The sequence below is a fragment of the Sitodiplosis mosellana genome, unplaced genomic scaffold (genome assembly GCF_009176505.1).
Source record: "Sitodiplosis mosellana isolate CC-2019 unplaced genomic scaffold, AAFC_SMos_1.0 Smas_scaffold_6181, whole genome shotgun sequence".
Classification (NCBI taxonomy): Eukaryota; Metazoa; Arthropoda; class Insecta; order Diptera; family Cecidomyiidae; genus Sitodiplosis; species Sitodiplosis mosellana.
Window position 1 is genome coordinate 967,688 of NW_022601422.1, and position 23,986 is coordinate 991,673.

The following is a 23,986-nucleotide window of genomic DNA, read 5'->3' on the forward strand; positions in this document are numbered from 1 at the left end:
TTCAACCCGGTCGATTTTAATTGCACCGGATTTGGACTAAATCACCAGTGTCAATGGTGGATTACGTACCGGATAATGCTTCAATTAAAATCTGCACATGCTTCAAGTTTTCCACATATATAAGACTTTTAATCATGTCGAACGTTTGAAAAATACACTGATTTTATAGTCGGTACATACTCAAAATAACAAACGGTAAAACTGGAGGAAACACATTATATAGAGCTTGAATAATTTTAAGTTTTGTAATGCAAACATGTGTTTTCCGATGGCTGAGCATCTGAACACACTTCGGTCGAGTCGTTGCGGCTACACGTAGCAACACACGCCACTGTATTACACAGTATGCGTCGTCGATATGCTCGGATATATCGTAGCTTACGAAATGCTGAGATGCTCAGCCATCGGAAAACACATGTTTGTTGTAATGAAATAAAAAAAAAAACATACAAAAGACAGAAGAGAAAAAAACAAATCAAAGGAAAAAACGTATGTTGTGTCAAACGAAAAAAGGATTGTGTCAAATGCATCAAATCGATATTATCGATAAACTATCGTTTGATATGTACTTCAACATGACAACTCTCATAAGGCAATGGTACTCATGATGGATTTTCAATAGATCAAGTGTGTTCATTGCACACGTCAAATGACAAATTGAAATTAAATTCTTGACGAAATTAATGGTTTTCGATATTTTATCATTTATTTTAATGACATGTGCACTAATAAAATGACATGACCCAAATATTTGTGAAATTGCAAGGAATAAAAGAGGAAAAATAAAGTATTGAAGTTGTTTACATTTCATTCAACTTGATTTTTGGCCGCAGTGACACCAAAAATGCATCGTATAAAAATCTGTCTAAATTCGCTGTTTGAAATATAAGCGATAGTTGATGTATATGTGGACGACCCGATATACAGTAAACAAAAAAAAAATGGTGGTACGTGCCCGATGGAGCGATGAAGATTGAACCGAAGCGGGCGGTAAATATTCGTATAATAAAATGTATTTTCTGCTCATGTTCACAATGTTTGCGAAACAGCAGTATTAGTGGTAGCAAAAGCAGCAGGCAGCGTGGCTTTTATTGAAATTACGGCACATTTCGGTTGTGTTTATTTAACGATTAACCAAATTGCAAATTACGAAGGAATTGTTAACAAATATGAACATCCGCCAACACACGTTACGATATTGAACAGTTTCAAAAAGTTTTCAAACTATTGCGTGTTCGGTGTTTGTGTGTTTTCGGTAAATATTGGTGTCGACGACGACGATGACGATAACGATGATGATGACGACAACAACGACGACGACAACAATGGCGGCACCGTGAAGCGGTGAATTCGAATGCGAAGCAGCAATCATTGCTCATGCGACTGACTAGAATAAACAGTTGCAACCGGTTGAGTGATTTTGACAGCGGCACACAAAGTGCACATAACATGAGAAATCCAAACAAAAGCAGTGCCACGCACCAAATATACATTCGACACTGAGACAGGGTAAAATTGCTCTTGTCTGTTTGCACAACTTTTACCTTATACACAATATATATTGTTTGCAGTAAATGACCTGTAATTTAACAGTCAAATTGTTTCGCGATCGATCGTGATGGTGGCATACCAGCTTTTATTGATTGTGATAAGAGAGACTATTCAGGAGGCGCGCGCTTGCGTTCATTCTCTTGCTATGTATTTTAATTTTAGGACCGAATCGTAAAATTGAAAGCATATAGATTTCTGTGCCATATGGTATGACGTGAATTCGTGCAAACCAGCATAATTTTGAAACGGTTTGAATTTATATATCGCGTTGAAAAACGTCGAATTGACAATAGTTTCTGGTTGTGAATGAAAAATGGAAGAATATGGCGGGTTCTTGAACTGACAAAGTGTATGGAAAAATATATCAAATGTTTGAACATGAAACTAATCTCTTGTCGGCTCTGTGTTATTATACATAGACATAATGTTCAAGCCCATTCAAGCCATTCATTCAACGGCATTTTTGACCGGATTGACATGCTTCAAATATTTGTAATCTGATTGCGTTATTCAATATTCACAAATTCATTAGTGATCGGTATGCAACAAAAGCGAAATACTTTAGAATAAACGGGAATACGGATTGAAGTGGCCGAAATGGGTTTTTGGCCGGAGGTAAATATGTTTAGAGCTGGATAGCCAGAGCCGATCTATATTGTCGAAAATTGGCACAAGGGAGCACACGGGAAAAAGTGGATAACACACAGAATGAGCCTGATGGTGCGGTGATGCGGCATTTCACCATGTTCGGAAAATTAGTGGAAACACATAGTGAATTATTTAAGCATTATGCCATTATTATTTTATAACAAATACACATAACATTGCGTCGGTAGTGCGGCACTCTCACTCTCTATTTTGTTTTATCACACATGCCATACAGCAAAATAGTTGAGCTCGAAAAGATCGACGGCATAAAAGGATTGTATTGACTAATTCAAGTCGAAATTTATAGTGTTGTATAAAGTATAAAAAAGCAGCATGCGGAATTGAGTTTCGAACCGAAGAGTCGAAATGGGGATGCAAGCGATTGCAAAAAGCTGCAGTACGTGATTTTAGTGTACATACATAGTGTGTGCATGAGAGAGAGAGAGAGAGAGAGAGAGAAAGAGGGAGAGAGAGAGAGAGAGAGAGAGAGAGAGAGAGAAAGAGAGAGAGAGAGAGAGAGAGAGAAAGAGGGAGAGTTACCTGTGCAAAATATCGAATATATCGACCCATATGAAATCGGCACGATTTTAATCGTTCCGATATGCAAAGAACTTTATCGCAATACACAGAGCCAAATCAGGTTCAACCAAATCACGCACACAAACATAAATTATACACGTTCAATTGTATACACAACGTAATGGGTTGAATTGAATGAGAAAACAGTACACTCCATGCCTTCATGACACAGCACCAGCTTATATTTAAAATAATAAATGCATTCATAGAATCAAAATATAATTAAATAATTAAATAAAGTAGGGAGCTAGAGCTGTAGCAACGATCATAAATTGCAGAAATTGCGATAGCGCAACGCAATGCACCGACTAATCGTTTGCATAATAATTACGAGAAATAAATATGCATCCCCATGCATTTGCAGGTGTTTATATTATGGCCGGCATTTCTGCTTCTCTCCACATGAATTATACCACACACACTCCAGTCACATTGTTTGACCGAACCCTTAAGCCAATTGCAAAATCTATCAGCTGATTTATTCCGCTTTTACATCAAATCAACGGGTTGATTCGCTGTTCTTACTGTAAATAAAGCTGAGTTTTAAGTAACTTCATTTGTTTTTCAACATATTTTAAAAATTAGGTCGAAAATTATGTTTCCTCAACGCGAGAAAAGTAATTCATCAATGTAGTACTCGTTATAACTTTCACCACCGAGAAAAAAAGCCGCAAGGTGTGAACGTGGTCTTCATGATTATTATCAGTCATTTCACACTCAGTGAGTTTCGAAAAAAAAAGCGAAAAAAAATCGTTTGACTTCTATTACGGCCTTGTATATGTTCCTCTTTTGATGCTGAATAATCTGAATTTCAGTGTGAAAAGTGTGTTCTTTTGGGTTGAATTTGAATGCAATGCCAATAAATTACCAGTGTAAATGATCGCCAACTAAAGTAGCTGCGAAACGGTTTTGCGTTGTTTGGTGTGGTGCGCCACACGCAGAAGAAAAAAAAAACCGCGAAAATAATTGACTTGTGAATTATGTGCGAAGGTTAGCCGTTTGACTTACCCGCGAACACCCAAAGACAATGACATCGAATACCTTCTGTTTTGTTGGGCTAAAAATAAGACATTATTATGCGCTGAGCGAATCTCTTTTTCTCTCGTTCACTTGTTTTTAGTATATGTGTCGTCGTTTTTTGGCTGCGAAAAGAATTACGAACGAATAAAATATGTGTGGCAGACGTTGCGTTTTTTTATTGGCCTGTCTTATACCCAAATGTTGGAATAAACTGTTGCGAACACTTGTGCCAGTAAATCTGTAATGCCAGAATTATGTATGTTCGTGTGTGTGTGTGAAGTGCAGGCAGCCAATGACAAAATTAAAAATAAAATGCTACGCAACGCAGTCACGATAAAATGATCACATAAAATTAATTATATTCAACGAAGCACAAAATCAAAACTCTCACACACACAACCGTTTTTTTTTTTTTTGTCAATTGCCCGCTGTAGAACGCGCACTACTTCAATCTCTGTGAAACCAACCAAATTCCAAGAAAAGACCGCAAGGAAAAACACATGACTGTCACTTAAGTGTACTTCGATAATATGGAAAATTCGATATATTTTTTGTTGTTGTTGTATGAACAACACATATTTTGCATATCATTTTAGCTGCTGGTTTTTCGTGTAATTTTGCCGTTGCGCCTTTCAATTTCAGTGCAAATACGCGCCCGACTCGTTTACTTGTGTTTTATCGCAGAAACTTTGAATGTTTTCACTAGATCTTCGTGGCATCAAATGATTTTCTTCTTGAATCACGAATTCGCGTGCACTCGTTGAGCAGCGATAGTACAGAGCAGGCGAGGACTGAAAGCAGAGAGCATTTCATAAGTAGAATGGAATTGTGTGTAATTTATGATAATTAAAATGCGTACTTGTTACTGGTTTTTTCCGCGGTTTTTGGCGAGACCCTTTTTTACCCGGTTATCTCCATCGAAATTTCCTTTTTTTTCACAGTTCAAAGCGTTTTTCGTTCCACATTGGCTACACATTTTAATAAGGCCTTGTTACGCGCGCACATCTTGCTCGTTCGTTTGCTTGTGACGGATACCAACTTATCGCAAAATCTCCATGGCAATACCAGGTTTAAGGTTTTTGTGTGGTTATGCAATCAACACCTTCGACGCTTCTCTCTTTCTCTCTCTCTCTCTCTCTCTCTCTCTCTCTCTCTCTCTCTGCCGCAAAGCCGATAGATGGCTGCTGAAAATGGAATCAAGTTTAAAAGAATATCGGTAAATAACCTTCAAGAGTTAAATTGCGAAAGTTTGCAGTCAATGACAGATAACTGAGGATATATGCTGAGCATTGGAACTCACCAAGCTGAGATTGGTACATTTGGATTTTGTGACTTCCCTGCCATGCAAATTCATGTGATAAGAATTCTGGTACACATTTTTCGATGCTTTCCATGAAATTTCCTGTCATAAATTGTGAGTATATTTACATTCAGGCTTATGCCGTCCGCATTCGTCAGAATGGAAACGACGATAAAACTGAAATCGCTTCATTGATTTTGATTAAATCTGTTGTTTTTTCACTACCGGACGAAAAAACACTACCCCGAAATGACCGAGAAAGAGATAGAGGGCACACGTTCACAAAAACGGATCGAAACCAATTTGCATGCAAGGTTTTTGTGTTGTGATAATGAAAATATGCAAAAAGCTATTGAAGGATTTAGTTGCTTAGAAATTGCAAACTTAAGAAATCGGTGTACGATGTGCGTGCAACTTGACGTTGATATGTGTGAGTTGATGGTGTTGAAGAGAGTGTATCCATAAATTAATTTATATGAAGAACACTTTGTATTGAAATACTTATGAAATCCAATAGTCTCATATCTATTGAATAATTTCGGAGAGAGAGAGAGAGAGAGAATCTCGAATTTGTTATTAAACATCCTCCGCATGGTTTTGTACTGGGCCACAGCATGAGCATCATCAACAACAACATTACAGAGCAGCTCGATCATTTTTGGCTTGACCGTTGAATCATTTTCAAGCATCATCAGCCAATCGAATTTGTGACCATAAATACTTTATATGCATTTTGAGCCGTTTAGATCCTTGGTGTTTTCATGTGTCGGTATTTCAATAAACAAGCTGGTTTTGTGAAAGCCGACATATAGAATGCACATTTTTTGCTCCCTCTACGACCCATTAGTCAGTGCATACATGTATGTGTGTTTGTATGTGCATTTGAATGTGTACACTGTACACTGTACATAAAAACATTTCAGTTCACTTCATATCGATTGTAGTTTGTACATAGGTTTTCTGTCAAGAGTATCTTGTAAATTGGTTAAACATCGACACACTCTCTGAGCTGGGTGAGAGAGAGAGAGAGAGAGAGAGAGAGAGATATGAGCGCATAATAAATATTCGTTTGTTTGCAAAACTGCTTAAAGCTCAATGCAAACTGCACCCGTATGGTAAATGTGACTAAGCTGAGTGAATGCGATACTCTCTGGTCGGATCGCTGGTTCAACGGGGAAGAGGTTAGTATGAGTGAGAAAAATTACGGAATGGATATCAAGTAAATACAAAATGATTATGGTAGTAAACTGCCTAGTGGCAGGCCAATATATTGATCGAAAAACACACACACACACACACACACACACACACACTGGCAACACAACAAAAGTCCGCATCCCCAGCACACAAAATATATAGTGTGGAAATCAATGTTGGCTCACAAAAAATGCCCTTTAAATTAGTATTGACAGTTTAAGCAAATGTGTCCAGCATAACAAGGATCGATCGAATTACGTGCAAAGAAGTGACCAGCAGATGAGCTGGAGTGAGAGGAAAGAGAGCATGTATGGTTCTTTATTACAATGTGATACAATTAAATTACGAGAGCATCCTTTTTCTCCGGCAAACACGATAGATATACGATGTGGCCGCAATCTTCATTACGATCCAATGGCTCAATAGCACTCTCTATCTTTTGTATGGCCCATATAAACTGATAACAGTAATACAATATTAACGCAATTTAAACGAGTCGCACTCGAATCCACCATTCAACGGTACCATCACGTTCGTTTTTTTTTCTCTTTTGCCCTTTTTTCCGCTCTCGTTCTCACTCTTCCATTCCCCATATCTCGCTCGCATTCGTTTACACCAAAAGTGAGCACAAATTCGATTTTGATATATTTTTTTTTAATTTTTCGATGTCGGGCCGCAAAAATTACCCTCAACATGTTTATAGATGCGCGTGAGTGGAGTGTACGAACGAAACGTATCGAACGGATGGTTATAATGAATCAGATGTGTGACTATCGAGTGTGTGAGAGAAAACATGAGCCGGATGAGACATACTTCATAGCCACCATACACGCGTGCAGTAATGCCAACAGGATGATGTGGATACTATTTTGTATATGAAACCAACTGAATTGTTTACACAAGCCATACAAGCATGGCAACAACACACACACACACACATACACACACACACACACACAAAACGTGAAATAAAGTCAATCTCGTACATGTGCTAATAGCACCACTAACATACATTTTCATCCATCGCGAATTGATATTTGTTAGTCACGTACATATCTCGTATTTGCCATACTGATCAATGCTTACTGGGGTGATGTTCAGTGAATGAGTGAGTGAATGAGTGAGTGAATGAGAGCGCTTGACTCCATTTTCGAAAGAGAGCAAAAAGATTCAAGTCAAGCGACCGGGCTGGGTATCATCATTAGGCTATGTCGGTGATAACACTGGAATGCACGTCATTCAATGAGTTGCGAGCAAAGAGTTTAAGTCAACAAATTGCCAATCTGAAAGCATCTTCATCTAATTATCACTGGTCCGAGTCCCTATGCAAGATGTATAAATTTATATAAACGTGTAATTCCAACATGTGCAATAACATCAACGAATCACGAACACACGTTTGAATTCTACGCAGATAAGAAATGAGTCACGGGTAAATTGACGGAACAGGAAAAATAAAGACACATCCATCGGTTCTATGGCTTCATTTTTTTTCGTCGGATGATTAGTGAGAAATGAGAATTTGCTTGTAGCAAAAGACAGAGCAAAAGTGGTAGATTTGACTGACAAAAGAGATCTGGATAGGAAGAAGGCAGAAATAAGAGAAGAAAAATAGAGTGAGTGAAAGAGATGAAAACAGAAAATAATGATTCATCTAAAGAAACCGCTAAGACGCAACATGTTACAATCGTTGAACGCTTGGCAAACATATAAATATACCTACATACATCGAAAATATGTTGAAGCACGATGGTTGCAAAGCGGTTTTTTTCGTGAATTATAAATGATTTTCTATATTTCCACATATCTCATGCTGACATATACAACGTGCTCTAGGGCCGAACCATTTTCTTTCTTCTTTGCTTCTGTGGCCTGGAAGAGAGAGAGAGAGAGCCTATGGGCTTTGTTTTTTATTATGTATTTTAGATTTATGAAATCGGAAATCGCTCCTATCGCAATTCACCATAGTATGAACGTCGTGGAATAAATATTTCAATGTTGCGCCAAAAAAATCGACATTTCACGATAAATATGTTGCATTAGCTCTGAATTTCTAAAGCGAAAAACTGTAACACACATTGAATGCATTTTCGTTATTTTGACAATGCGCACGAAAGCGACCAGTTTTTTTTTTTTTTTCAAATATAGAACATATTGACCTCTCCGTTTATCCATCTCGCCATCCGTTTTGTCTCCGCAATGGTTATGAAAAGAAATTGATTTTCTGTTTTCCCCAGTACCTAAACGACTTGATGCCAAGCGCATCTTTTGTCATTTAAATATTTCTATCTGTCCCATCGCATTCGATTTTCCACATTATGCACTTTTCCTTTAAACCTTATTGAAGGAAATAAAACACATGCCATTTGTCACGTACATTTCTCAAGTACTTGGATAACTTTTCCAACTTGACTTGTTATTGATCTATTACAGTTGCCATTTTTCTCTCTATCTCATTCTTTATCTCCATATTTTTTTTCTCCCTTTACACAACCTGCAAATTTTACATTTCTGTTTGCATTTCCATCCGGTTCGATTCGAATGGACGTCATAAAATTTTGTTTGCTAAACTCCAATAAAACGATAATAATGTCATGAATAAAACTCATCGAAAGGATGAGTCGAAGAAAGAGAACTTTGAAAAACACATTTCTCATGCGATATTCGATTTATTATTGCCACATCAAGAGCGTAAAAGTTATCAAGACTCCTTTGATCCAAGCACATAAAAAAATTAATTGCTATTCCAACAATTTTAAAAATCTAATCAAAAAATGTATGTGCGTATGTGTTTTTTCTGCTTCGACTTCAGACGAAAAACTCAATGAATCTGGGAAGGGATTAAATGAAATGTGTCGCATGAAAATCTTCATCGTCAATTAATTTGAAATGATTTGTGCAATTTGTGTTTGATTTATGGCGGCTTAGCATAAAAGTTCTTTTAATTATGACTTGACGCGTGTTTTGTGTGTTTTGAAGAAGTTGCGAGGGAGGGAGGGAGAGCGAGTGACTGAGAGGAGAATAAAAAAACAAGCCGCACGCCAACAAATATATTTTTGTAAAATGATTTTACGATGACATTGACAGTCATAACTTCTTAGTAGACTTGTGTCGCTTCTGTTGCTGTAAAAAAATTTGGTGCTTAAATTCTTTTCATCGAAAGAGAAAAGTCGTCATTACGGCGAGCATTTTAAATTGAGTTAGTCAATCTTCAATGGATACATTCCATTAACAAATTATTTATGTATGTATGTCGTTGCATGTTCCGATTGAAATGCGTCTCATCCGTAGTCAGGCAAAGCATTCGTATGAAAACCGTTATTCGGCTACCAATGAAAGAGTGAGACAATTTTGAAGCGATGTGTTATTGGATCAAAATGTAGAATGTAAAAAATCTTTTTCTTTCGACGTCCCCAGAGAATTGTGTTGCGACTGAACAGAAGATTCATCAAGTCGTCAGTGTTCTGTTGCACATTTGAGTTCATTCATTACGCTCAACAACCGCGAACGAGGAAGCGAACGAACGCACAGTGAGTTAATTTTTTATTGCTCCGTCTCACCTCTCACAACTCCATACGGAAAATTCGGGTTTCGATAAAAAGTGAAATCTGTTCGGTTTAATGAAATACAAAACGTTTAAAATTTGACACTCGATTCAAACAGTTCATTTGTTTTTGTTGTTGTTGCTGTTGTTCGTATTAATATTTTATTTTCCGACGGAAAATCTGTGCGTCAAGATTTTAGGTGTCAACGTGGTTTCAACACACGACAACGCCAATCAACGAATTCATCCTACAACGAAATACAAAGATTAAAAGAGATCGAGCCTTACGAAAGGGTTCTATTTTTATTAGTGAATGTGTGGTATATACAATTCATATACCATGAAGTTGGGGAAAAAAAACAACACACGAATCTTTTTTTTCTTTTCTGAAGCCCAAACGACGCTCGATTATTTATCGTGTTTTTGTGTCTATGAAATTCGATATCATAAATTATGGCGAGTATATGGAGAATGTGTGCCATCGTCTGCCATTCTCTGATGTTGATTACCGAACGACGACGACGAACATTGAATGAATTTTACAGAGCGTGTCATAAATATGAAACCCATTACCTAACAAAAGACGTGGATGTGCTTGATTTAATTTATTGTGATTGTTGTTGATTCGATCATCGTCGTCCAAGTATCACAACAACAACAACGATGCTGAACCATTGTCGGAAGTCGACGTGACGAACACAATTTTTTTCTCTCTCTCTATCATTGTCTTATGACTGATGAACATTCTATTTTTCAGTTTTTCTGTGCTGTTGTTGTTTCACATTGTCGAATGAAAAGAAAATATAGTGAGAAAAAGACGAGTCGTAATTTTCTGTGTCGGCGTGGAGTTAACAAATTTGTGCTTGTGAACGCCGCTCGGAAAATTTATTGGACAATTCTTAGATTTTCGTCACATTTTAATCGGTTTTGGTATTTAGGAAATTAATATGTGTTTTTTTTTTAGAGTTTGATGTTGTATTTTATTTTTATAATCTGGTGCTTATAGGATTTAATTAAGGTATTTGGTTCAAGATTTATGTTTCAATGATTTCAATTTCCCTTGATTGACGTAATACTCGGTATTTTGTTTATTACTTCACTTTAAATAGCTCATCACTTGAATTAAATGGTATCGCAGTCGACACGCATACGGAAATTGAATCCTTTTGCTTCAAACATTCGATGTTCAATGCTTCTCAATTTCAATACATTGTATCGTTGTGAACACAATGAAGTACCAATTCGAACGGAAGGGACATCTGTTTCGTATTACATCGGAGATGTTGTGTCCCCTCATTAATGCGTCAGCTTCATCTGTGTAAATTTGTTTTGGAACAGTCTTTCACACAAAGTCGAGTAGAATTGTGTTGTTTACAATTTAATTGCATATCAAACTGTAGCAAAGAAATTTACATATTGCAGACTTTTACAAAACAGTGACGAAAAAAAACAAGCGTCGTATGCATTTTTCCATCGTCTGAAAAGTGCAAAGTTCCATCAAGTGCGATGGAAAAAAATGACACGACAGTTTCAACAATAAAACAATACGAAATACATGTGCAAGCATGAGAATTCAAATGATTACATGTTGTTTGTTCGCAATCGAATTTGAAGCAACAAAAAAATTGGAGTGGAAAAAAACGGAGAAAAAAGTGCTGCACTTGAAAACGGGCAAACAAACATCGAAACAGCTAAATGTTCCTTTCGCAAAAGATAACTCAGAAAGACGGACCGGGGGAGAAGAACGATTGGCCATGGAAAACGCTCAAAGATAAGGGTCGTGAACGTGAGCTGGCACAGTACAAATACGCAAGTAATAAATGTTTATTTACAATTTAATTTAATTACAAGCGCATCGACGCCGAATGAAGAAAAAAGAATGACAAATGAAAAAAAAAAAACAGAACCGTTCACAACACTGTAGACCAAATGCATACACACGAATGCAACATATCGAAAATGTAGAGCGAACATGCATACACACTCGAGAATGGTTGAAGAAAAAAAAAAGAATGAACGACCAACGAAATAAAATGAAATTGAAAAGTATAAATTGTCGAAAACGCAAAAGGATATGTTCCAAGGCATGGAGCCAAAGGAAGACACGTACTTAAGACGAACGAAAAGGAAACAAAAGTTTGGCAGTGCGCGTCTTCTTCTCCATCTTCTTCTTCTTCTTTTTGCCTTTTTCTCTATCTTTTGCAGGCCGGAACACACGATATGCAAAAGCGATATCGTGCGCATGAAACTTGGATGATGTGCAATAGCAACACAAATAACTCTGGCAAAAGATACAAGAAAGAGCAAAGAATTCAAATGCATCTCAAGAAAAGACAACATCCTTACGGTCGGTGAAGCTGTGCTCAGAAAGGAAGAGAGAAAGGAAAAATCATCGCACGCGAATGGAATGAATAACAAAATGCATTTATTTCGCGTACTTGGAATGTAATGCAGCAAACAATGTATGAGAGAGGGATAGAGAGACAAAATGTGCATAAGAAAAGGCAAACGGCGAGCAGGAAAATGTGCCGAAAAAAGCACAAACGATACGAATTTACAAAAAAGCAACACAAATTGTTGCTGAAAGTGAGGATACAACAGAGACCAAGAGAAAGAGAGAAAGAGAAGCAAAAAAAGCTCGCTTAAAAGAAAATCATGAATAAAAAGTTTGAATAAATATGTAAAACTCGGAACTTCACGAAGACGAAGCACACACACAACATACACTGGGAGAGAGAAAATGGGGTAGAGAATGAGTTGAAAGAATTGTGTTAAGAAATCCAAAGTGAAGAATGCCCAACAGTACAGGGTGATTCATAATTCCATGCTAATTTCCATACCGCAGAATATTTAGCTCTACGTAGTAGAGTACAAAAAGTGTAAAAAAAAACCTTTTTCTAAGGGGCCGTTCTGCAATTATGAACCATCCTGTATGTTCAGACAGACCAAGATCAATGTGGAATTTTCTATTTGAAATGCAGGAGCCACCGTACACCAACTGAACATTGAAACATTCAAAAACGACGACCAGCTCCATTTTCTGCCACTCGTTCGCTTTCCGACATTTTTGCCCGCTTTGTTCACATTGCACTTCATTTGGTTATGCCACGTAAAATGAACCGCTAAATAAAACCCAGAGAAAATTAATGATAAGAAGACTGAAATGCGAACACAAAATAAAAGGATTTCTTCTGCTCTCTTCCGTGCGGCTTGTGGGGACAGAGAAAAAGAATGTGCAATGTGTGTCGATACAACGTCTTTTCTCCTCTTTGTCCAACACAACCTTTTCACTGCGAATAGGAGGGGGAAAAAGCGTACAAAAGAAATGTTTAGCACATTTTTATTTAACTCAAAGCATATTAATGAACAAAACAGTAGCCCGAATCGATTTTCCGCTGAATAGACTCTACAAAAAAAAAGACTTATTTTGTTTTCTATTTTCATTTCAACAATTTCTTTTCCTCGCTTTGCCCCGCACAAATGCACTCATGCATTCATCTCGCATCTAAAATATGGTGACTATGTGTCTTTTTTACCGCTGTCACCGGAACTCATCTCTAACGAGTCAGAGTCACTCACTCGCGCAATGAAGTTTTATTACTTCTGCTCATTGAAACATCACTCGAGGCAATGACAATTATGTCACACTATTAAAAGGCGAAAAACTCCGTGGAAATAACTCAACATTTGTGTTAGTTAACTTCGTCTATGACACGAACAATGTAGCAGTGCCATTTAATTAATCCAACGGAATGATACAAAGAAACGAAAGACAATTTAATTTATATGATTCTGAATTCATATACGACAACTACGAAGTTCAAATACCTTCGTTAGCTTGCTTTCGTTTTATATCAATTTTTGTTGAAACGGAAAAACTTCCAATTTATTACAGCGATCATCATATCGATTTTTATCCTTTGACAACGATACTCATTTGGAATTCAGGTCATTTGCCCTCTCCGTCTCACTGATTCAGAATGTTTGAAAATACAAAATTTCATCTTCATTTTCTTCACTGAAATCTGTTTCACCGGCTTAAGTCCAAAGCCTTGTATAAAAAACAAAACAAAAACGAACACTATTCCTGGCGAGTATTGATGTTTTAGTCACCGATTTTGTGAGACGCGATGTTTTCGCCGTAGAAATTTAACGCGAACACCGGGCGCTCAATGCAAATTTATTTTGAAACCAAGAGAAATTCAATTGAAAACGTGTGCTTGAATATCAAGCAAGTTTTACAAATCAAAGTTGTGCTGCTGAAAGAGTAGATGCTCAAAGTTTTGCCACGATGTTGAAGTGCTGAGGAAATACAATTGCACACGCAGAAACAAAACAACAACGGCAATTTACGCAAAGTTTTACGTTTTTACTTTTAATTGCGAAAAAGGTTTTTCTCAATGCTACTGCTGCTGCTGCTGCTGCTGTTGCTGATAGTGGTGATGGTAGTCCTGGTGAAGAGAAAGTGCATCACAATTTATTTTGATCGCAATTGATGGGGCGGCTGAAAACTTGCACCACACACACACACACACACACACACACACACACACAACTAATGTCAAGAAAATGCGTGCTGTAACTGATGAAATAGAAAAAGTTCACTTCGACACTGGTCGGCCGCATGACATGGCCCTGATGATTCAGGCGATTTTCAGAGCAGTAGAAGCAGAAAATTGAAATAAAATAACAACAGAAGCTCCAGCCAAAACTCATTTCAACAACTGCTAGCTCATTGGTGCTAGCACCTTGAAAAGCCAACGCGGCGAAGAGCTGAAAAGTGGCAAAGACGATCCAGAACTTTTCCAATGAAGCAAAAACCAACCTCAACTCAACAAATGGAACCGAGTTGGAAATGACAGCAAATTCGAAATATAATTAATAGCAACTTTGTTTCAACTCACGCACTGCCATTTATTTTCCGAAATTCACAGTCACATTGGGAGTGGAAGAGAACAGAGCGAACGAAAACACACACAAACACATCCAATTAGTTTTTCGCATTACATATTTGACTCGATCTCATCGCTTTTGCTCCCATGAATTTCACATTGGCCGAATCCAAAGGGAAGTCAAATTGATAGAACGAGATAAATCACACAAATATTTTTGCCAAGTCGGTTGAGTCGGTCGGTTTGTATGAGTCATGCAAGGAATTTGCAAACCTGTAATTTCCCTAAAAAATCGACTTTCTGTGGTTTTTCACTTTCAATTGAATTTGAACCCCATTGGATTGTTGTACATAACCAATATTTTTGCTCAGGATATTGTTGAAAATAGTCTTGTTTTCTAAATGTGAAATTGCGGAATTCGATATAAATTGAAATTTGACATATTTTCAGCCAAAAAAAATTGATACCAGTATGAATTATTCCAGATTTCTGTTATGTTATTCAATTTCATTGTTTATATGCATTCAGTTCCCTTTGTCTTTCCGCGAAAACAATTATGATTTCCCACAAAATCTATGAGTATTCAATTAAAACTCACTTAAACCATGTAGATATTTGCATACAAAACACGGTGTTTCTCCCAGCAAAAATTCGCCTCGTGAAAAGGAGCAAAGGAAAATGTTGTGTGCTGTTTCGTTGAGTTGCTACTGCTGTCTCTATTTTTTTTATATATATAAATAAATGGTAGCGGCAGTTAAATGATGTTTACAAATTGCCAAATGGCACCGCAATATCAAAAATACGGTTAAAAGATGTCGCATACATATGCGTGTTCCGTGTGCTGCCAATATTTACGTACGAATTTATTTCGATTGTTCACCTTCTGTTGTTCTTTTATTCAAGTTGTCTTGCTCTCTGTCTCTCTCACATCGCGTCTCTTCGTTTTATTCACAAACAGAACGCTACTGTGCGGGCAAAGAGAAATAGAGAAATTGAGAGTGAGAGAGAGAGAGAGAGAGAGAGAAACCTCGTTATTATTTTAAATATGGTTTTTCTCCGCTTGTTGTTGAATATTTTTGTTCGATTTGTTCCTATTTCTGCTCTCATTTGACAGTCGTATAGTTCGATGTGTCTAGACACGAGACTATTTTTCGGTTTCGGAAAATATATAACTGTTGCGCACGAAATACGCTAAGTAAACATCAACTAAACAACCAACAAAACCAAAACACACACAGATAGAGGGAAGGAGAGAGAGAGAGAGAGAGAGAGAGCAATTGGCATTTGTTAAAGTTCAACCGTTTGAAAATTGGTATGGCACATGCATTTTGCCTAGTTTAAGTGCAATCTGTTCATTCTCACAAAAGGCGAAGAACGTGAAATAACACAAATGGAACTATTTCTAAAAATAGTGTTGCAGTGTCGTATTTAGGCGTTAATTTGCATCCTCTGGCTGTGAGACAAATTCACTGGCAATTTTACAAAATAGAGATTAAGTACTTTTTTAAATCTTATCATTTGCGCGAAAAACAAAAAAACAAAAACTTGATTCAAAATTCATATTTTTAATGGTACGTTTCTGTTTGGACGAAGATTCATTTTAAGTTTTTAAGAAACAAATTTCATGTTGCGCTCCAGTACAAACACTTCTGTATACACATTTTTACTAACATGAACACAAGTAATTGGACGAAAAAAAAAAAAGAAAAGCAAAAAAAGAGACAATTATGTGCTCAGCCGATGCGAATGTGTTTGAATCGAAAGCATCGCTAGAAAATGTCGACGGATTGACACAGTGAATTAGTTCAAATGATCGGAAAATTTTGATGAATTTCCCTACGTCCATGGTATAATGTTACAATTGGATTCGGGCGCCGAATTTCGTTCGAGAATCAATGTGATAAACTGTTATTTGTGCGGTATATCTTTGATAAAGTCACTAATTTTAATTATGTTCCGATCTAAATACTGAATTAATTGGAGTAGCTGGTGGATAGAGATTCGTTTGTGTAATGGATATTGCGTGAAATAGCATCGAACCAGTATTGACAAAATAATTATAATGAGTTCGTAGCGATACATCTCAATAAAAAAAAAACTACGGTACAGATATACCGTTTGAACTATAATTGTTTTTCGTTGTTTCATTGGAATGATTTGTTGTTTAAAATTTCACTTTGTGAAACTTCTAATTGAAAAAAAATCTCTGTAAATAGTTAAGAGGTTGCCTATCCAACGTAGTCGTCGGGCTGAATAATTAAAATCTTTTTTTTTTTTTTCATTCCAGATTCGAAAAACTGAAGAATATACTTTGAGCCGGCATAGGCAAACCGTTTTTTTTTTCTTTTTAAATAGGTAAGTGGAAATGGATATATCAAAAGAAAATAAATCGTTGATAAAGTAAATTCGATTCGAAATCGTGTGTTTTGGAAAACAATTGAAGCTAGGATGCAATTGCGAAAATGTGTGTGCGAGAGCAAAGACGGTTACTGCGTTAGAAAAAAGGAGCCGAGCCGAAGGCATCAGCCACATGAATATTTCATATGATTGGATTTTGGGTTGCTTTATCGATTTTGTGTTGTCTGCCTGAATTGCAGGCAGTCAGGTTTTATTGGGCCCACATCAATATACATTTTGCCAAATGTCGGGCACGAAAGAGTGGAGCGAAAAAAAAATGAATTATTTTATCTTCTGATAAACACATTTTCATAGCGGAAAATATATCGCATACATATTTAAATGAATGTTGTAAACCTAACAGCTTGACAACACATACACGCACATGCTAACTCTTGCTGGGATAAATAAAGCCTGGCCCTGAATCAACTAAAATGTTGTTCGATGTGCGTGGAATATTATGTTTGTGTGTGTGTGTGTGTGTGTGTGTGTGTGTTCTGAAAATGTGTCTGGTCCGTGAAAATGTATTCATCAAAAATTGTTCTTCGATTATTTGGCAACGCATGCCTGTCTTCATCCAAGAAGGCAAAAGAGTGAAATTGACAGAGAGATGGGAAAACGGTTGCTTCGGAAGGACCAAAGTAAAGGGAGAAAAAAAAACGTTTGGAAATTGTGTAAGCCAATTTTATATTTGATATGTTGCAATTGAAGGCTTCGAGACAAGTGAAACAGAAATACACGTAATTTGTTTAAGCGAAACGAAATAGAGACGAGAAAAAGAATCGAAGCGAAAACGGCAGAAGTAATTCAAAAAATGGGCTTCTCGAGTACGAGTTTTCGTGCTCATCGTTCCTCGCTGGAAACGAATTATTTCATATGATTTTTTTTTTCTTTTAATTTCACAAGCCAACTGGCCAACAATGGAAAAGTTATCAGTTAGCAAATAAAAGCCGAAATAACAATGTGTGTGCTGGGAGGCGGATGTTGGTCGAAACAACTACTACCTGTGTTAATGTGATGCACATTATGGCATTTGCCACAAAGGCTGTTACTTAGTTCATAGCTGTTTTCTGGAAATGAGCCAATTTCGATAGTTTTATTGCATTTCCTCTCTCTCTCTCTCTGTCTCTTTCTCTTTCTCCCGTGAGGGTATTCTTCACCTCAAATTCCCCACAGCACTGCGATAGAAAATGCATGCATTTTAAATTGCATCGACATAATTTTCGCTAAATAATTTCCTCATCAACTCGTTCGCTCTGTCAATGTTATCTGTCACTTGCTCAAACAATGGATTCGTTGAATACGTAAAATTCATTTGACACATTTGCCAAAAGAGTGAAAAGCGTTATGTATGAACATTACGGAAATGATTTTCATCACGTTTGTACGTTTGATCATCAAATAGAGTGAGAAAATGGAATAAATTTGATTTAAATTTTTTTGTTAGTATTTGGATTGTTAAAATTATGGCAAGCGATTAATTTGCATGTGGGTTACAGAACTTGTGTGTGTGTGTGACTGTGCCTCAAGTCATTGTGAAAGAGTCCTTTTTGAGAGATCGTTTTGTGGTCATTTTCGGTCATTCGCTTTGATACCAGCAATTTATAATTTCGACCAGCCGACACACAAACACATTCAGCATTTGGACATGGTGTGCTTCTGTGGTTCAGCATATGTGTGGCATCAAGTGGTAGTTTAAAGATATTGGTGTTCCATTGAATGAAACCGAGTGAGTGAGTGAGTGAGTTGCCATTGTTATGGGACCATGTTTTTTAACATCTCTTTTTATTAGGGCATTTATTAGAAAGGGATGTTTACGTATCGTTATATTCACCCGGCTCAACGCACTGGTTTTATCGGATATAAAAAGCTACTTAACTTTGAAAACAAATGTGAATTCAGTCATTTGATTTCATGTATACATTTTTTGTGCTTTCTCTCTCTCTATTCTGCTCACTCGTTCATTCGCTAGCGAATGTTTGTTTTGCTTTCGTACGGTGGACGGGTTTTTCTTGAATTGTGGTGAATCCATCTCATATTTAAAATATGCTTGACAGAATCATCGCAAATCTCTGCGAAAAATCAACAAACTAACGAAATGATAGCAAAGGAAAAACATTTAATTTGCACACTTGCGTGCATGCCGCACGCTCATATTCTCTCTTCCTCTGTCCCTGTGTGTGTGTATATGTAACGCCATGTCTCTTTTTGTATCTATCTTCCTTTCCGTTACTCTTTCACATCACGCTTCAACATTGGATTTTATTCAATAACGGTGAATGAGAGATGACATACATTTTCGTGTATTTATTTTTATCCAAATGTTGTTGACGTTTTGGCTCGTTTTTTGTTCTCTCTTCTTCTATTCATTTCTTTTTTCTTCTCGGTGCGTCGTTTTTATTGTGAGGGTATTTTCAATACCAAAATGGAGATCATTAGCAGAATGTGGCATATGGTGGCCACAAAAAAGAATAGCAAAGGGATAGAACAAAGGATGAAAAGACCGGATTTCCTATCCAGTTTTTGTGCCCGTCCCAATGTTTCATTGTATGATTTCATATTTTCCATCGCACCCACACTGGCCACAAACCGCATTCAATACCAAATATTTGCTAATAATTTCCAACCAAGCAAACAAAAACACCGCCCGCAGTTTTTTTTTTTTTTTTGCTATTTTTGGATGCAACTTTTTTCCCCTGACATTTGTTGTTTGAGATGTTCGCTTCTTTAGATTCAAATGAAATGGTTATTTTCTTGTATTCCACACAAAAAAAACGACATTCTCGTTATGTTTCTCTTTCAATGTGTTGAAAGGATAGCAGCTTCTTACCGAGTAAAGCAAGTAATAAAAGCGAAATGATGCAATAAATGGAGAAGCTATCATGTTCAAATGTATATTTTACATGGATGCACAATGTGATGAACACTTGTGCGATTGAAAGTCGTGCGTCAGTTGGCGATCATTACAATATGGTATTACACATCGATTAGCCAAATAATCCTTTTTATGCACCAATCGATGAACACGGCAAATCAGCGTCTCATTCCTAGCCTCCAATCGATTCGATTCTTTCGTTGAAATTATTCAGTCAGCACAACACACATACACTTAAAACTAATACCAATAGTCCTGGTAAGTAAGTTCATTTGATATGCTAAAACTTTAGATCAAATCAAGAGCATGAAAAATGCATTCAAAAACTAAATCTATAATAATTTCACAAGAATTATCAGGAAATGACGAGCAAAAAGTAAAATAAAGAATTCCATTCTATTTTATCCGTATCCGAAAAACCATCATTCAAAGTTACCTCATCGAGCTGGTTAGCTTCACTGGTGAAAGTTAGTGACGATTATTTCAATATTTATGATATGCCATTGATACACGCCAGAAACAGGCCGCAGCATTGGTCCATCGATTCGGTTTTATTAGCGTTGAAACTAGATAAATACCCATTTATTTTTGTTGCATTAATAATATATCGAGTCCATTGGAAATGGTTGGCGAAAACAGCTGTAAAATGCTCTCGCTCTCGCTCTCGCTCTCGCTCTCGCTCTCGCTCTCGCTCTCGCTCTCTGAAACCGATCCATTTTCATGGATGAGCAATCGTTTGGTTTGTTTATTTGTAAAAGCCTTACCATTATATACACACACATAACAGCGCTCAAATCTCTGCCCAATCATTCATTACCGGTTTCGATGGCAACCCCCAATCACATCTCGTTTATTCGGAGAACTTTATCGAAACTAAAATATTTGCTAACTCATGCAGACCGTTTTAAGTTCGTTGATTGTCACATAAATTATGAATATAATGTGTTTTTATGCTCGTTTGTGTGTTTTTTTTTCACGAGTAATTCCATTCTCTTTGTCGTTTTTACGTTAGAGTACTAAAGTTCTTATTTGAAATTCCTCAAATAGCTTGTTTCTTTTTCCTTTAGTCGACTTTGTCTTTATTCAATTTTAATTTAGAGAAGAAGGCAAAGAAGAAGAAAAAAATCTATAAGTCAACAGAATGTTCAATCAGACGGGTCGTATAAGAAAGAACGGTCCATTCGATGCAAGCGTTATAGAAGCAACAGTGTTTCGAAGAGCAGCTAACAAAAAGTCGGAATTATGATTGAAAGTGATGGCTTTCAAGGGGAACAAGAGACGAATAAAAAAACACGACCGAATGCCAATGTTGACATGATTTGTTTTGATGCTTTGATGCAGCAGCCAAAATGTAATGATTTGATTTATGATGTGTTCGAAGACTGTACCGGTGGCCATTCAATCAAAAGGTTGGTGCTCCTGTGCTTGATAACGATAGCATGTTTAAATACATCAAACAAAGGCATTCTCGAACGAGTTGACGAGAGTTAGAAAAAGAAGAAGAAGGAAAGGTAGAGACGAAAGTAACAGAGAAAAAAGAAGACAAATTGCGTTTGGCAAATGTGAACTTTTCGCCCAATATTTGACCCATTCAACTATTTCGTATTATTATTTGTCAATTTTCTTTGTTTAAAATGGCCTTTTATTGTCGACAAACTTCCCACCTCCTTCCAGCTCAAACACACTCACATGAAAAAGCATACACAAAAGTGATTGCCCTATTATGATCATAAGTGGATACACACACTTTTTGTGAGTGAGTGTGTATGTGTATGTGTTTGCCATTGTGTGCACCTTTTTTTTCGCTCAAAGTGTGCATCAAACACTTCACATCCTTGTCAAAAGCTTACAGTTTCAAGCATCGCATTCAATACAACCCAATGAATATTGACCCTTTTCTCATTTTCTTTTGTCATATAATGTGTTTGCATGTGTGTCCGTTATAGTTTTCGAGTGTTCTTCAGTACATTGGCAAAAAAACAACAGTCCGACAACCATTTCATGTGATGACGATGACTACATTGACTACAAAAAAAAACACGTAGAAATTTAGCTAACGTTGACAAAACAAAGCCACTGTTTTATGTTATCGTATATGAAACATTTGTGGATTTCATATTTCACTAATCATGGGTGAGAAATTGTACCGCATGCGGGCGGCATGATATTGATTATTACACCGCTCGATGTGAATATGTGTATTAAATCCTGTGTAATACACTGAATTGTGACATGAATTCATTTTGTATTCAATTTTTCATTTGAATGTGAAATGATGAGCGATCAAAAACAACAATAATCCTTTAGCTTTTGAATGCTACGTACTTGTGATAAACGTCAAACATTCATCTGTCGTTTGAGTTTTGTTGGTGTATTGAGTTGAACAAAATGTCGAAAATAAATCACAATTGTGATCTTTTTTGTGTCTTTTCAAAAATTTCAATTGTGTCTTTTTCTTAACCCTCTAATGCATACAACCGCCTCTTGACGGGCAACATTTGAATGCCTGTAGAACGTAAATCGTACATCGGATCACATTGCTTCAAAGAGAATTTTTATTTTTCAATGTTTTCTCTTTATTTTTGTCTTTGCCAATATTTGTCTATGTAGTGTGATTGCAAAGTTGTAAACAAAAATTTGACAAAATAAAATATTCGAACTCCAAATTAGACACATTTTTGACACTTTTAAACAATGGAATCGATTGTTCTCTGATTTATGTCAATCGCATTTCCTGACTGAACCATGAGGAATTCAGGATTGTGAATATTTTTTTAATTATCTATGGCCAAAAATCAAGCAAGTACCAGTACTCCCAACCCTGGGAAAAATTAATGTATTATAGAGGGTTAAACGGTGAAAATATTTGAAAATTCGTCAGAATTCATTGGAAACGCTTAAATAAGCGTTAGTAGTTTTAGTAAAAATGGCTAATTAATAATCGAGAAAGAAGATGAAATGAAAGCAATGACGTCAAATAATCGAAACCGACTCTAAATAATAACAACCGTTCGACATCTTAAAGACGGCCGGTTTTTTGTTGTTGATGATATGAGGCAGAGGGGTTTCGTTGAAGGGCAAATGACCTTACGCAATAGAAAGTCAATTATTATGTAACGTTCATTCGATAATAAGCATCAATAATTAATTTGTTCGATGAATTACAATGCGCTCTAAAACGTCCGTCGAGACGATGGGATTGGTGCCCACATTCTATAAATATCGATTTGTAAAAAAAAAGTTAATCAATGCTGAACTTGTCAACCAACTACATTGTTCGGGTTCATATCATGTGAATTGTTTTCAACTTCAACGACATCGCACAGTAGCCCTTCATGCCATTTGATTATTGATCTATGAACATTGAACAATAAATAAAGACATGAATAGAAAAAATGTTCATTCTCAATAAATCATTTGGACATTTTTCGTCATATCGCATGTAATATAAATAAAATCCGGTTGGAAAGTTGTTTGTGTCATGTAAATAGTATAAATCCCAAAAGGAGACTGGCTCATAAATAACTTTTGAATTGCTTTGCATTCCGTGACACTTTCAAATGTTCGAAAATAATAATCGTCGAGAGCAGAGTAAAAGTCCGAAAAAAACAACAACCGAAAACTGTTCCTATTTTTCGGTGCTCTGAAGTTTCTATGTATGTGTATGCGCTGGCTTGGAATATTTGCCCTATTTCGAAAAATAGGCAAAATGACAAACTTCCTCAATGAAGCAGCGGACTTGTCGGCATACTCGTGGATTCAGCATTTCACTTGCTTTGGCGATTCGTGAGTTGCCGAAGCATCATATATGCAGTGCACTCGATATTTAACGTGAAAACCTATATTCGATACATCGAAGTTGGCCGAGGTATGATTTCGTTTGCGCGTAGCGCGTAAGCAATTCACTTGCGATATATAGTAAATAGGGATTCACGTTATATCGCAAGTGAATTGCTTACGCGCTACGCGCAAACGAAATCATA

At 36.7% G+C, this 23,986-nt stretch overlaps 1 protein-coding gene across 6 annotated transcripts in view; it reads left to right on the plus strand.

Moving 5' to 3' along the window:
• LOC129576133 (protein slit) overlaps positions 1-23,986 on the plus strand; it is a 300,168-nt gene that overhangs the window by 226,951 nt on the left and 49,231 nt on the right. For 4 of the 6 annotated variants that reach the window (XM_055460719.1, XM_055460724.1, XM_055460721.1 and 1 more), the window contains one exon: positions 17,019-17,086. The exons of 1 other annotated variant lie outside the window; for it this stretch is intronic. The gene's annotated coding sequence lies outside the window, so the exon portion shown is untranslated. Of the gene's footprint in view, positions 1-15,868; positions 16,044-17,018; positions 17,087-23,986 lie in introns of those variants that run through there. One more of the 6 variants, XM_055460725.1, reaches the window with a different exon arrangement.